General features: G+C 39.5%; 1 long non-coding RNA gene across 1 annotated transcript; it reads left to right on the top strand.

Annotated features, from left to right (window-relative positions):
• The first annotated feature begins 2193 nt into the window (after positions 1–2193).
• Positions 2194–10139, top strand: LOC104860650. Its single transcript, XR_779755.2, has 3 exons — positions 2194–2354; positions 4329–4421; positions 10090–10139. It is a non-coding gene; the product is annotated as an uncharacterized LOC104860650 (long non-coding RNA).
• Positions 10140–15129: the final 4990 nt, after the last annotated feature.

The following is a 15129-nucleotide window of genomic DNA, read 5'->3' as shown; positions in this document are numbered from 1 at the left end:
TAAGCTCCCTGGAAAATAATTTGGTGTGTACTATAATAAGACTTCAATATATTTCTAAACTTATGTCCATAGTTCCAACATGTAAAAAGAGAATGACAGATGTGGCCAGATATTTCTGGGCAAGCAAATGGATTTGTTGCAGATTTACACCTAATGCTCATTCGTAGGACCACTGTTTTAATGGTCTTAATACTCTAGTGGTCATTAGTAACCTAACCTAATTGTCATAAATATGTGATCCGTGAAGAGTCAGTAAAAGAATAGCTAATAATTACTGAGTAGTCCTGCATGATTACCATAGACTATATCATGAAATTTATTCTCAGTTTCTCTTCGTGTGACATATACAAGTGTATGGATATGTCTTTATATACTTCAATATACATATATACATATATGTATGCATATTAAAGTAAAAAGCAAAGATTATTTAAAAATTCGCTAGACTGCTTCAATGATGGTGAGATCATAGCCACAACTGTTTTCATCTTTATACTTTCCTGTGTTTTCCAAATTCTGTGCAAGTATCATTTTCTTTTTTATTATGCAAATTCTTTCAACTGACATAAGATGAAAGATGAGAGGAATCTGGTCATGTTTGTCAGAGAGGATTATTACACAAAGATGTGAGGTTTTAAAGAGAGACAGGATGCACTTTTATCTGAATGGAACAATTCAATGCAGAAAAGGGAAACATACCCTATTATTACTTAAGTACATGACTCTGTTCTTCTCCCTAGCATCTTTTCTTGGTTTGTTTCTTCTGAAGCCTCAAGACCTGATGGAATCTGAAGGTACAGTCATATAATTTCATGGCATCTCAGTCTTAAGCAGTGATTGCTTAGACTCAAGATCCTAGTTGAGAGTCAGTTCAAAGGAAGCCTCTCAGGGGTGACTTCCCTTCTTCCCATACTTTTCCAAAGAGACCAAATCCTCCTTCAAAGGTTACACCTGCCACAGTGAGAGGACACCCTTCTCTGAAGTGTATGTTTTAGGCTATTCAGCAACCTCCCTACTGTTGAAGAACCTGAAAAAACAGAAATCTAAGAAGATGCATCAACAAGAAATATAAAACTCAGGACGATGCAGGCCAGGTTTGCAAATCAAGCCTCAACTCAGTGCAGGATTATGATACAGACTCTTGTTGATGAAGACTCAGCTGCTGATCAGAATGTCTCTGGCAACAATCAGCAAATGGATAAGAATCCAAAGCTCAGAGGGCACAGAATGGGCCTCATGGATAGCTGTCCAGAAATACAGCTTGTCCTTCCTGAGTCTGCTGAGAAAAGTAAAGATGACAGTGAAAATCAGAAGAAGAACAAAGAAGTTGACAGCTGTGATGAAGAATATCAAGAACCTGATGAGTAGATTTAGAAATATGACAAAGACAATATCCTCCAGTTTCAGGAACCATCAAGGAAGATTTCCAGCGGGGCAGCATCTCCCCTCCACATCCAGCTCAGGTCCCTCATGAAGACATCACCCAAGTCCCGGAAAAGAGACCTTGCTTGTTTTTGGAGGAGAGTGACCCACCAGCAGCCCCAACCAAGAAAATAAGTAAGTGTCTCTGCAGCTCTGAAAGAATTCACCCTAAGAGACCCTCACTGAATCAGCATAACCCGAATCCCCAGATTTTTAAACAGTTTGATGGCCCCGGTTCTGTAATTCCTATAGGTTTATTTTTCTCAATGAAATAAATGCTCTTGTTCACTGTGTCTGCTTCTCCCAGGATACTTTCTTGATGCAGGCTGAAAGCAGACATATTGCATAGAGGACTGAAATGCATCTCAGGAAGTTGCAGTTAAGTTGGTGCTTGCTAAAGAGAAGGTGCGCTGCTTCTCTCCTTTCACCCCTGCTCACCAGATTTTATTCATTTTTATCAACTATCCTTTCAGTATTTTATCCTGTTTTGTCACTAACTCATATCTCCATTTTCTTTCATTTGTTTGTTTGTTTGAGACAAGGTCTCTCTGGCTTCAAACTCCCTGCAATCCTGTGGCCTTGGCCTCCCAGTGCTGGGATTACAGATGTGTGCTACCATGTCTGGCACAACACTGTATTTAGTAATTTTGTTTTGTTTTCCTTTTTTGGGTACCAGGGATCGAAGTCAGGACTTTGTGCTTCCGAAGCAGGTGGCAGAACCACTGAGCTAAATCCCCAGCCCACAGCCCTGTATTTAGAAGGCAGCAGGACAACCATCAGACTCTCACCAGGGTGGCGCGCTTTGGGGTGATCTGGGCCTGAGCGAGTGACAGTGCAGACCAGCCTGGGTCACAGGGTGAGTCCCTTATGAAGAAATTTTTACCAGAACTGTCACTCCCAGTAAGAAGCAAAGCATCTTTAGGTGGGACAAGGTGAGCCTCCTTTACCCCAGCCGTCAGCGGTCACACAAGCAATGCCATCTGAGAGGCAGGCAGAGCTGAAGAAATCCCACTACTGACTGCCCAGTCCTCAGGCTTTTCTCCAGTGAGCTCAGGTCTATGCTGAGCCAGCAGCAGGTCCTAGGTGCAGCTGTGCTTCCCACAGGCTCCCCTGTGCTCTCCCAGCCTCTCTCCTTTATTTTAAAATTATTTATCTATAACAGTATAACTCACAGATTATTTTAATCTACTTAATAGCATTACTAGAGGTATTATCCTGTGCTCAAATTATCCCCAATTTGGTCCTTGGAAGCCTCTTCAAAGTAATGTCTGCGTCGCTGGCACAGCTCTGACTTTCCTGCAGTACTCTCTTTCTTTATGACACATCAAAATGTTTCTGGATCATCTTATTCCTTCTCCGCTGCAGATCTAGGATTAGCCCTTTAAGGAGCTCTTTTCTTGGAGAATAGTATTTAGAATATTCTGTAAACTAGTTGTTCTTGTTGCTATTGGGGTGACATTACTTCTCGGTCCTCTAAGCAAGCAGAGATAAGAAATAAATGTAGTATATACACATCTCTTTCTGTTTTCGTGTGTGTGTGTGTGTGTGTGTGTGTGTGTGTACAAAAACTCTAGGTGATCACAAGTTCAAATGCAGCCTGTGCATCTTAGCCACTTATGGAGAGACTGTCTCAAAATAAGAAATAAAAAAGGCCTGGGAATGTAGTTCCGTGTAAAGCCACTGGGTTCAATCTCCAGTACCACGCAAAACAAAAGCAAAGCCGTGAGTGTACAATAACCCCATCCCCAGTCCGAGCCCAAAGACTCATTCTGGATTCCTCCTTGTTTTCAACTTTCTGACAGTGAGAAGCCTAGTAATCAGATATTTACTTACCTGCTCAGCCCAGGGATATACATAAAAGTTTAACGTCTTTCCTCCTTAAATGCCAGGACATACAAGTAGTTATAAATTTGAGCAATTACATATAAATTTTAGAATGTGATTGTAAAATTCCTTACCTTTCCTTCTTATATTATTATTCATGGTAATTCTCTATAGCAAAGCAAATCTTTACCCATTTATTATTTCAAAGACCTTTCAAGGTTATCTTATTTCTTGCCTAAGGTTCCATATTATCACAGGCTCTTTTCTAATAATTTAAGAGGAAGAGTTGAGAGTGGAATCCAATATATTATTATTTCTTCCTCTCATTTTAATTAGAATAACCAAGACAGACTCAAAGAGGACTGTTACTTAATCCATTTATTTTCTTTCTTTCTTTTTTTTTTTTTTTTGTTTGTTTGTTTGTTTTTTGAGATAGGGTCTCACTATGTAGTTGAGACTGACCTGGAACTCACTATGTAGGCCAGACTGGTCTCGAACTCACAGAGATCCTCCTAATTCAGCCTCCCGAGTGCTGGGATTACAGGCGTGTGCCACTGCACCCAGCTTATTTTCTTTTTGTACAGTTATGAGTATTTTGTCTTTTCACATAGTTTAATTTTGAAATTAATCGAGTCGGGAACCACTGTTGCTCCCCTTATACAAAGTATACTCTCCAGTTTCCGAGAGAGAAGAATCAAAGATTCATAGGGTTTCTGGAAATTTATTGAGAATACCCTGGGTAAAGACATTGTCCATATGTTAAAGACATGACAGAATCAGACAGATGCACCTCTATTTGTATTTCCTTATATTTAATACCCCAGAATTGTTGGGTTGGGCCTTTAAACAGGCTACTGGACAGCACTGCTGCCACTCCTGCCATCACTGCAGAGGGGCTGAGATGAGCTGCAGTGCTGTTGATGTAGGTTTTGTGTGCACAAAACAGCCCATGAGCTTGTTCTCTGTGCTTGACCTCATTGAAGCCTAGGGTATCAGTCCCAGCTCTGAGCAACAACCAAGGTCTTATGTTTATTCAGAACAGAGTTGATCATCTTCGGTAAGACCTGCTCTCTATCACACAGGAATGAATGAGAAAAGTTGTTCATAGAATTTACGAGCCCAGGACCTTGGATATGCTGAAGGCATTTACACTGCGCTTCTAAGAGTAAGCCCAAGTAAGTAAAAATATGTTCAAATTGCTGCCAAAACACTGTTAACGTGTTTCAAAGATCGATTTAGCTGCTTGTTATAAGATTGCACTTAAAAATTTAAGAAGTTATAGTAAAGGTTAATACGAAGAAATGAGAAAAGGCATAAGAGAAAAGCATAAAAGAAACAGCAAGATGGCAAAGATTGTCACACAAAGTAAAATTAAAAGCAAAAGGAAAAAGATGATGTTAAAAATAATAAAAGGTGGGGCTAGGGATTTAGCTCAGCGGTTCGGTGGCCTGCCTTGCAAGCGCAAGGACCCGAGTTCAATCCCCGGTACCAAAAACAATAATAAATAAATAAATAAATAAATAAATAAATAAATAAAAGGTACAATAAGACAAAACTTAAATAGTTGTTCCTCAGAGACTATGGGAAATTGGCCAGAACCCCCGGTAGATATAAAGATTTCTGAATACCCTGGTTCCTGATATACAAGGGAACTTGTAAAATGGTGTCAAATTTGCATACAACCTACTTTAATTCATCTCCAGATTATTTATAATACCTAATACTTATATTGAAAATGCTCTGTGAATAGTTATACTGTATTTTTATTATTTGTATTATGTTTTTATTGTTGTGCTGTTATTTTCTATTTTAAAAAATATTTTCAATTCATGGTTTGTTGAATCTGCAAATTTGGAACCCACAGATGCAGAATGTTGATGGTAATAGTCATAAAACTTTATGCACAGACTAATACAGAAAAATATATATGTATATATATGATAATAAAATAGAAACTTACGACAGTGTAGTAGATCTCAAATTTAATGGCAGATTTTAATATTACACTTTTAATATTAAACAGATTGAGTAGTTTAAAAATAAATTATTAGCCTGGCCTGGTGGCTCATGCCTGTAACCCCAGCACTCAGGAGGCTGAGTTCAAGGCCAGCCTAAGCCAGACAGTGAGTTCAAGGGCACTCTGGACTGCATAGCAAGACCCTAACTCCAAAAAAGCCAAAAACTAAAATAAAAATAAAAATAAATGATTATAAATATTGTGAATATATAAAATTATTTCAATACTGAATATTTTAATATAATATAACAATATATATTTTAATAGATAATATGTTTAACATGTAAGTATGCAGACTTAATTAAGGACATACAAAAGTTTTCCAAATCCCCAGTGAACATTTGTACAAGTTGACCATGTACTAGAACTCAATTTTGGACTAAATTACAAATGATTCTGACTTCAGTCTTCTTAGTAAGTTCTCTCCTTTGCTGGCTTTGGTGAAAGAAGCTGCCATGTTAGGGAGGTCCACATGCTGAAGCAAGCTACCATATTGAGAAGGTCCACATGACAAGGAACTTAGGCTTTTTCAGTCCAGCAGCCTCAAAAGAACCAAGTCTTTCACATAGACATGTCAGTAAGTTTCAAAGCACATCCTTCCCTGTGTGACCTTTTTCTGGCCAACTCCTTGATTGGAAAGACCTTGAAGCAGAAGATCTACCTTAGTGATGAGATAATTCTGTGTGCATGTTGTTTTAAGCAACAACATTGCTGGTAATTTGTTATGCAGGAACAGATAAGTATACTGATGCCTAACAATCTTTTGACAAAAACGAACAGCCATTTCTGAGCAAGGAATTCTCTGCTTAGTAGACCTTCCTTAATAAAATTTCTAACAGTAATACTTCTGTCCCTTCTCCTAATCTTCCTTTCATGGGAATGTCTGGTGAGTTTCGGAGAAAAGACAGATTTTTTGACTCTCACTTGTGAGATATGTTTTAGATGTGTTCACCTGCAGAAGAAGATCCTTTCTGAAATGTGTTTCTCCCTGAATATTATGCATTTAAGGGCAGCTGTGCCTCTGTGAAGCAGGCCTGCCGTCATCATCTTCACTTGAGTAAGTTTATTTGTGGGATGAGGAATTAGGAAGCCCCGTGAGTCCACATATCTGCGCCACATTCTTCGGTCACTCTTCCAATTAGGCTGGTGTTTTGATCTACAGCTGTCTAATTCTTGTGTTCAGAATTGGTGCTAAACTCGAGGAGGAGAGGGTGGACAGACAGCTTTGTTATTCATTGGTGCCCAAAGCCCCAACCGTGTTAATAATGTGCCAACCCAACTTTAAGCAAGCAGGGACTACAATGTGTGAAGTCTCTCTGAAAACCAGACATAGAGTACATCTGGGTTTCTAAGTACACTCCTTTGGAGTCATCCTTGGTTTTGTTCTTTCACTTTCCATGCAGTCTCTTAGTGCGTCCTGTAGGCTCTGTATTCACAATCTATTCAGAGACCTGCTACTATTCCACTCCTTCAGTCTTGGCCCAAGCCACCTTTATTTTTTTCCGAGATCACTGCAGTGGCCTCCAGATACCTCCCTGCTCCCCCCATCACCCACTTGATATGCTCGTATCATGTACCTGCTTTGCTTTCAATCCTTCCATGGTTCTTCCCTTTGCTTGGAACAAAATCTAAAATCCACGTAATGGTCCTTAAGTAGTGACTATATACTTTATTTTTCAAATATGGCCAGTTTTGAGAGTGAACAGGGAAGTTACTACAAATCATCCGTGAACAATAGCCATTTAGGATTTTGCCAGGCAAGTGAGAGGCATGCTCACCCTGCAAGGCCTGACATCTGTTCCATACCCTGCTTTCTATCAGCTCTCGCCACCTATCTGTATATCCCTCTTACTCTCTCCCATCCTCCCAAACAGACTTTCTTGCTAGTCCTTGAACATGTAAAGCATGGCTCCTACCTCAGGGCCTTCACTTTTACTCTTCCTTCTACTTGGAAGACTCTTTCCTGATACGAGATGGTCCATACTGTTTGTGGTCTGTCTTTTTCTCCCAAGAATGTGAGCTCTACGAGAGAAAGATCTTGGTTTCTGCTTGATTATGTATCCAGCCTATCATATGAGAAGCACTAAATAAATATCTAGTGAAGGAATACAGAGTGGTAAGGTGAATAGACACGTGGGAATCATGGTATCCCTTACGGAACCACAAAATATTAATATTTAGTTCCATCAGATGAAATGAGAATAATTTATCAACAGAAAGGGTGACTGTACTTATTGTTTTTGTCACATAAAGCCATAGACACATCTGTTCAGAAGTAGCATCATTAATAGAAACAAAACCCAGCTCACGGTTAAACTAAGAATGGTGGGCTATGGCCAGGTTTTCCATGTTTATATTTGTTTGCATTTTGTTAATCTCTTTCATCCTCCTTTTTCCTCTTACAAGAACTAAAGGTTTTAGGGAAAAATTGTTGTACAAAAGCATATAATTTTGAATATTGTCTCCATTGACTTCACTGTTTCTGTACAAAGAAAATTATTGCTAGAGTTCAGTCACAGAACAGCCAGGAAAGTTCTTCTGATGACCTGGAGTTTAGAAGTATAGTAAATCACAACCCACTGAGCACAAAGGGCCCTCAGAGGCCTTCTTCTGAGTTATGCAGACAAGAACCTTGGGACTCAGGGTGGTTGTAACTTGTCTGAGTTTTAGAACCAGTGAGCCAAAAAACCCTTTTATACCATATTGAAGCACACCAAAGTCCTACACTTTGCCCCAACATTGCAACTTGTATAAAAGATTACTCAATTTAATAAGGAGAAACTGGCATCTTATTGTGGAGTTGTGTTATAAATTATAGTTATGAGTTCGATCTGTTATCATTTTAATTTTTAACTTACAGAGAGAATTTCTTTCTATATATTTTACCATTTTCTCCTTTTCTGAATTTCTTCTATCCATCTCTTGAGACAAGATAGATATTTATTAGTCTTTTTATTCTTCAACTGAATTTGCCTTTATAATATTTTATACTTACTTGCTTTGGTTTCTTTTTATATGTAAAGCTTCCTATACATCTGTATGAGTGCAGGAGGAGGGTAGTTATACATGTGTTTGTGTGTCAGTGTATCTTTGCTGTTCTTGTCATTAGTTGAGGGCAAAGTTTATATGGCTAACAATACATGTGCTATTACACACATAGCAACTTTTGTCTCACTTTCAGTGGTGAGTTAATCATCCTGGCTTTCATCCTGTGTGATCGGTCTAAAATGGATCAGGTGGCCTCAATGCATCCTGTCTTACTTTTTTTTAAAGTGATTTTTCCATCTTCTCATTCCAGCTTTCTACTCCTTTAAAACTTCCATTGCTGAATAAGTTTACAGGAAATGGGATAGATTTATCTTTTTAAAAAGGCAGCTACAAACTCTACTGTAAGCTTCCCAAAAGTAAGAGTGTATTTTATTCATTTTTAATTATTAAAACCTAGAACATCATATATAGTCTGTAAACCGTTGAATAATGGAACACGATTCCAAACTTGAAACAAATAAGGACTTTCTTTGAGAGTACTGACAAGTATATACATGACTTTTTGTAATACTTGACCCAATTTTAATCACAGTTGAGAGCTTTGAATCAGACACAAACAAGAGTAGAAAATAAAACAGTAGAATTAGCTACAGAGGGAAGTTTTTGAATTTCTTTTCCTAAAAAAAAAAAAAATCACAGGAAATGCCTATTTGAAGTGTTTCTTTTTTCATTGTTGTCCAATACATGGGACACAGATCAGCTCATCCTGCTGGACTCTTAGGGATTTCTGGTACTGGTAAATTTGAGGGCAGAAACTGTGTAAGGGTCATTTAATCTTTGCAACTTCCTTTTTTCTTTTGTGCATGAGGATTGCATTCATGGGTCTGGTCCTGTTTCTATTCTTCCCTTGGCAAAGACCTTGACAATAGACAATAGAGATAGAAGTTCTTGTGCTTACATCAAATCCATTTGCTAGTAACTTTGCCTTCCACTGTGCCTATGTCTGATGAATAGTTTTTGCCACCTTTTTTCTTTCTCCCCATCATTATCCAGCAGAATCTGTGTTCTGCTGTCTCTTTAAAAATGGGACACCAGGTAGCTCTCATCAACCTTCAGGAGACCTGAACTCTACTTGCTCCTTGCTTCAAGGGTTGAATCATTTCCCATCTAAAGTCAGCGACCTGCCACTGCCCTTGACAACCCTATGACCAGGGAAGGGACACCCATGCCTGCAAGTCCATTATGGTCAGGCCGCAACACCAGACACTCTGCTTCACTGCACTGGACCTTAACCAGGTCGATCGTGTTCTTTCTAGAACACTAGTCTGTTTCCTCTCTGATCAGGTCCAGGCTGCTCCAAGTGACCATGTGTTATGCCAGATCCTGCTTCTTCCTGCCCATAATAGTTTAATAATGTCATCTCCATTGTGGAGACGAGGGAAAGTGAGATGACACAGAATATCACAGAGTGAATAAATTTAAAGATAATCTTTCTACTAGAACATTGGGATTTTGGAGATCACGGTCACAAAATGGTCAGATATTAGACAGAAGACTAAAGGAATTTTTTCTTTCACCTTGCCTCTGAAACCCACCCCAAATATCCAAAGGTCAATATTAAAATTCCATCTTCAACCAAAAAAAAAAAAAAAAAAAAAAAAAAAGAAAGAAACAGGAACTGAAAGGAAAAAAATCTCATTCTCACCTATACTAAGCTTAAGTCATATACTGGTGCAATTAGTACTAGGACTATTCATTAATGCTAAGATTATTAATATTATAAAATATTAATACATGTAAAAGCACAGAAGTTAATTAAGTTATTTGGTTTAATACAGATCGCAAATAGCAGAAGTAGAACTCAGACCCAGGCCATTGGGCTCCAAGATGTGAACTCTCTACCTCCTCTGTGTTGCTCCTCTGATACTCATCTCCTTGGACTGGAGATGTCTGGGTCACAACCTTAAGTGGAATATTCAGTGACTAATTAAATGATTAGATGACCAATCCCAGGGCAGATGGGGTTCATCACTACAAAGAGCAATCAAGGATGCCCCTCAATAGAGGGGAGAGGAGGAAGAGCCGGTGAGCCAGTGGCCGATCTCTTTGGTCCCTGACCAAGTCTCCTTGTGGGCCAAAGCGGCAGGGCAGCCACAGCCAGATCACAACATAGAGTTCTTCATGGGAACCTGTCCTACTTTACTGACCTGGAACCCAGGAAGGAGGTGGATCCTCAGGGAAAAGGAGACGGTAGGGGGTGAGGGAATCTGCGCTGAAGCTCTTTGCTGACCATCCCATCTCCTTCACTTTACATTTTAAAAAATGTACTGAGGTAAGATGGACGTACAAAAAGCTGTGTATATTTAATGACTAAAATTCAATGGGTTTTCCCTTTTAAAAAAAGTGTCAGATGTAAGATGAAGACATGGCCTTTAAACCAGGTGTTCATGGGGCTGGAGTGTAGCTCACTGGTATAGTCTGTGTATGTACAAAGCCCCGGGTTTCATCCCCAGCATACAGAAAAGTAAAATCAGTTGCCTAATTCCAAATTCTACAATAAGTCAACTGATTCAAGGAGCTTCTCAATGTAGTATTTTTTTTTTTCTTACAAGAAAGAACCATGGTGAAAAAAATGTTGATAAACTATCCTTGAATTATCCTTCTCCAGCTTGTTCAAATTCATGTTCTTAATTTCATGGTCTAAAGAACCTGTTCCTAAGTTCCTTCAACTTTTCAAGCCACACCAGGGTGCTGCTCCTCTCTTTATGAAAAAAAACCAACAGAGGTGTTGCAGGTGGTAACTGACTGAGGCAGGAGGCCTCAACTTTGTAAATTCTTGGCATGGACTGAGTTCAAGTGAGAAATGGATATCTCACACTGAGAGAGTTCCTGAAAGTTGTGAAGATGTAATGAGCACGCCTCTGGCCACCCTGATCCTTTCTAGAGCATCATACAAGCCATTAGGCTCTTGAGTTGGCTAGCTTTCTTCTGCCTTTGGAAATACTGCCTTGGCTGCCCAATTAACTGGGAGAAACAACCTGCACATTAAGTCCATTGTTCTAAGCAGTTCCTACAGGACGTGTTCCTTGGCCAAAGCCATATCTCAAGGGGAAAGACTGTTGGCTTTTTGGCAAGAAAAAAGGTCATGCTGTGTTAAGGTAAGCCCCTAATCCAATATGATTGGTATTCTGATGAGAAGGGGACATTTGGACATTGACTCCCACACTGAGAGAAGTTTTTGTGAAGATGGAAGTTGTGCTACAACACGTCAAGCAACTTCCAGAATCTGGAAGAGATAACTGGAAGATATCCTTATCAAATATCACAAGGAGCATGGCCATGCTGACACCTTGACCTTGGACTTCAGAGAAATATACATTTCTTTGCTTCAGACACCTAGTTTATTGTACTTTGTAATGGCAGCCTTAGCAATCTGACAAAGGTTTGTTGCAGAGAATCATGAACAACTGATTGAATGAGACTATAACGAATTGTGTTCCTTACTAACAGTGGGATCTTGATGCATGAATTTTACTCCGTAGTTTGAGATGAAAGAAATGGACACTGTAGAGTCCATTTCAACCTGACTGCAGCTACCTTGGTCTGACCACCTTCTGCCCACCAGGTGGTCTTGGAAAGCATCTCAAGCCCTGTAGGGTAAACAAAGTCATTAGGATAGTCACCTGAACAACTTGTGCTGGACAGTGACGCCTTGACTATTAACTGTTGCTAGACATGTTGATAAGTCTGGGGAAATTCATACCTTGCAGCTGACCACAGGCCTCTTTTCTCTGGCCTAGTGTATAAAACCCTTACTCTGGAAGGTTTAGAGATTCTTCTGAACAGCACTTTGTCTTGCTGCTGCCCAACATACACTTCTGTCCATTCCGTGCAATCCTGGCTTTTTCCACCCCTTTAATCAGTCGCTCAGCACCTTCTGCCTCTGCTGGTAGATTCGTGTTTACCATGTTTCCCCAAATCACTCACTTATTTTATTTCTTTAAGTCAAATGCATCCCCATCTCATGAAATTAGCAGAAACTTTAATTTTGTGATGGTTCCTCTTTGCCCACAGCCCAGGGTATTGTGAATGTCCCTAGACTCTTCCACTATCTCGTGTCTTTGAGGAAAGCTTGTGTTCTTTGAGTATATGAAGAATCAATCCTGCACCAAGCTGGACTTGTCACCAGGCTGGAAGCATATTTCATGAAGTCTTTCCACCTTTGTGAGATAGCAAGATTCAGCTGATTCTTGCAACTCTTGGGACAACCCCATCTGAAAAAAATCCTGTTCTTTTGTTTGTTAGTTTTGTTTTGTTTTAATAAAATGTCACTCCTCTACCTTTTCCTTCTTCTCTCTTCAAGGTACTCACATCTCTCTGCATCCCCTCTGGAGACATCCCAACCAGTTTAGGCTTTCAAAAATCAAAACCACCAAGCTAGGTTTTTACCTTGGTAACACAGATTCCCCGTGGCATCAGAATACACCAGCGATAGAAAACTCAGTGTGAAACACAAATATATTTCTACAGTAGATGATCCCAATGATTCACTCCCTCCTTCTACAAGAGGATTCGATGACCCTGCCCATTTCTAAGTGATTCTCTGTGCGCCCTTGTAGGAAAATATCTGTTCTTCACACCACAGAAGTTGGGCTAGCCTTGTGACTTGTGTTGGCCCATGGGACGTGAGCACTCATGACATGATGCACCAGCTGAGCATAAGCTTTAAGAGCTGCTTTATTTCCATACGCTCCCCATGCTCTTTCTCCTCTGCCAAAGAGAAGAGTATGCTCCTGATGGAGACTGCTGCTTCTGCCTGGGTTCCAGAATGAGGAAAGTATGTGGGAGGGACCCACAGCCAACTTGCAGTTGTGCAGAGCTGCAACCCAAAGCCAATGCACAGCCAGTGTGTAGCAAGGGCAAGAAATATATCTTTGTTATAAGCTCCTCAGATCACTGGGTCTGGGGTTGTTTGTAGCCATAGTATAATCTAGTGTAAGGATCCTATTAAAATATCTAAAAACTATTCTTTCACATTAGAAAGATCACTTCCCTTTCCTGAGACTCAATTCCATTGCAAGTGAATCTGGGGTTGTGTAGCCATAGTATAATCTAGTGTAAGGATCCTATTAAAATATCTCAAAACTATTCTTTCACATTAGAAAGATCACTTCCCTTTCCTGATACTCAATTCCATTGCATGTGAAGTGGGCTGGTAAGGCCACTGATATTATAGGTTCTTTACAGTTCAAATCTAGGATTCTAAATCAGTACTTGTATGTCCAGCTTCCTGTCCCATCCCCAATCCATAATGCCTACCAGTGAAGGCATCAGTTAGCTGCATGCTTTCTCCTACTCATTACAACTTTTATTCTAACCTAAGTATCTATGATAAAACAAGGATCCAACATGGTAGAGTGGAGAGAACTATGGTTTAAGATATATGCAGACTTAATTTTAATCCCAGAGGCCAATTTCCATCTTTTTTTAACCTTTAATCCATTTATTTAATCTCTCTGTGCTTTTATTTTCTCCTCTGTAAAATGAGGATGATGGTAGAGTTGTAAGAACAAAACAAGAGAAACAAATGTATGTTAGCTTTCTGTCACTGGGACAAAAATACCTGAGACAATAAGCTTTTAAGGAGGAAAATAGAGTTGTAAACAAAACAAGAGAAACAAATGTATGTTAGCTTTCTGTCACTGGGACAAAAATACCTGAGACAATAAGCTTTTAAGGAGGAAAGGTTTATTTTGGTTCACAGTCTTGGAGGTTTTAGTCCATGGCTTTTTTTCTACCTAAACTATCATTCCCATTAGCACAAGTAAGTCCTTGCCATCATCAGAGACAGACTGCTGTTGATCAGATATTAGTTGTCCCATTACTTTTGGGAAGTCAGGCAGCATCTCATGGTGGGAGCATGTGGCAGAGGAAGCTGCTAACCTTGTGGGAGCCAGGAAACAGGAAAAAAGGAGAGACCGTGGTCCCCACATTCTCTTTAAGGGCGTGAACAGAAAATGTTGATTTAGGCCCCACTTCCTAAAGGTTTCATCATTGTCTAGTAGTACCACAAAGTGGGGACCAAGCCTTCAACAATGGGCTTTTGTGGAACGCATCCAAACCACAGCAACATTTGGCATTTCTAAAACAGGTCTTGCTACATATTATGTATTCGATGAATGCCCGTTGCTCTCTTCCTTTTAAATATCTAACCTGTTTCTATACCCAGGAGGATTTGCAACTTAATAGAAATTAGTATCGGAGGACATATGGAAGATATCCTAGAACTTCATTTCTGATAACAACAGTAGAAAGAGATATATATATATAAAGTCAGGGATTCCTGTGAATTAAGCAGAAATAGTCTCTGTGTCCTACATAAAGAGCTGTTAGGTATTGCATAATTCTACTTGGGACAAGCCAATTAGACATCTACCTGAAAAACTGTACCTTATTAACTTTTCAAATTATTTCTTAGACAGGCATTTCCAACAAAGAAATATTCTGATGACTAGATTGCTTTGTCACACCCTCGTCACCTCTTACTTTGCTCCTAATAAACTGAGCATTTTCTTTGTCTGTAAAAGCCACATGGAGATTTTAGGGCTTCTATATTTTTGTTTCATTAACTCAAACAACCTCAGTATGTCAATTACTGCTCCCTAGGCTATAGAGAAACATAAATGGAATCTCAAAATGTAACTCATAGATTCTAAGCAGGTTCCAAGTGATAATTCCAGTTCAGATGATTAATCCAAAGAATAGACAGCCTGAGTATTTGGGTCAGAAATGGAAAAGCAATGATGAAGGATGCTTTCTAACTGGTCAATTTCAATTTCACTGCAAAGGCAGGGGAGGACTCTCTGTGGAAAACAAAC

This window comes from Fukomys damarensis, unplaced genomic scaffold (assembly GCF_012274545.1).
Source record: "Fukomys damarensis isolate Sample0158 unplaced genomic scaffold, DMR_v1.0_HiC HiC_scaffold_18, whole genome shotgun sequence".
Lineage (NCBI taxonomy): Eukaryota > Metazoa > Chordata > Mammalia > Rodentia > Bathyergidae > Fukomys > Fukomys damarensis.
The sequence above is the reverse complement of the archived record's forward strand: the minus strand, read 5'-3'. Positions and strand labels throughout refer to the sequence as shown.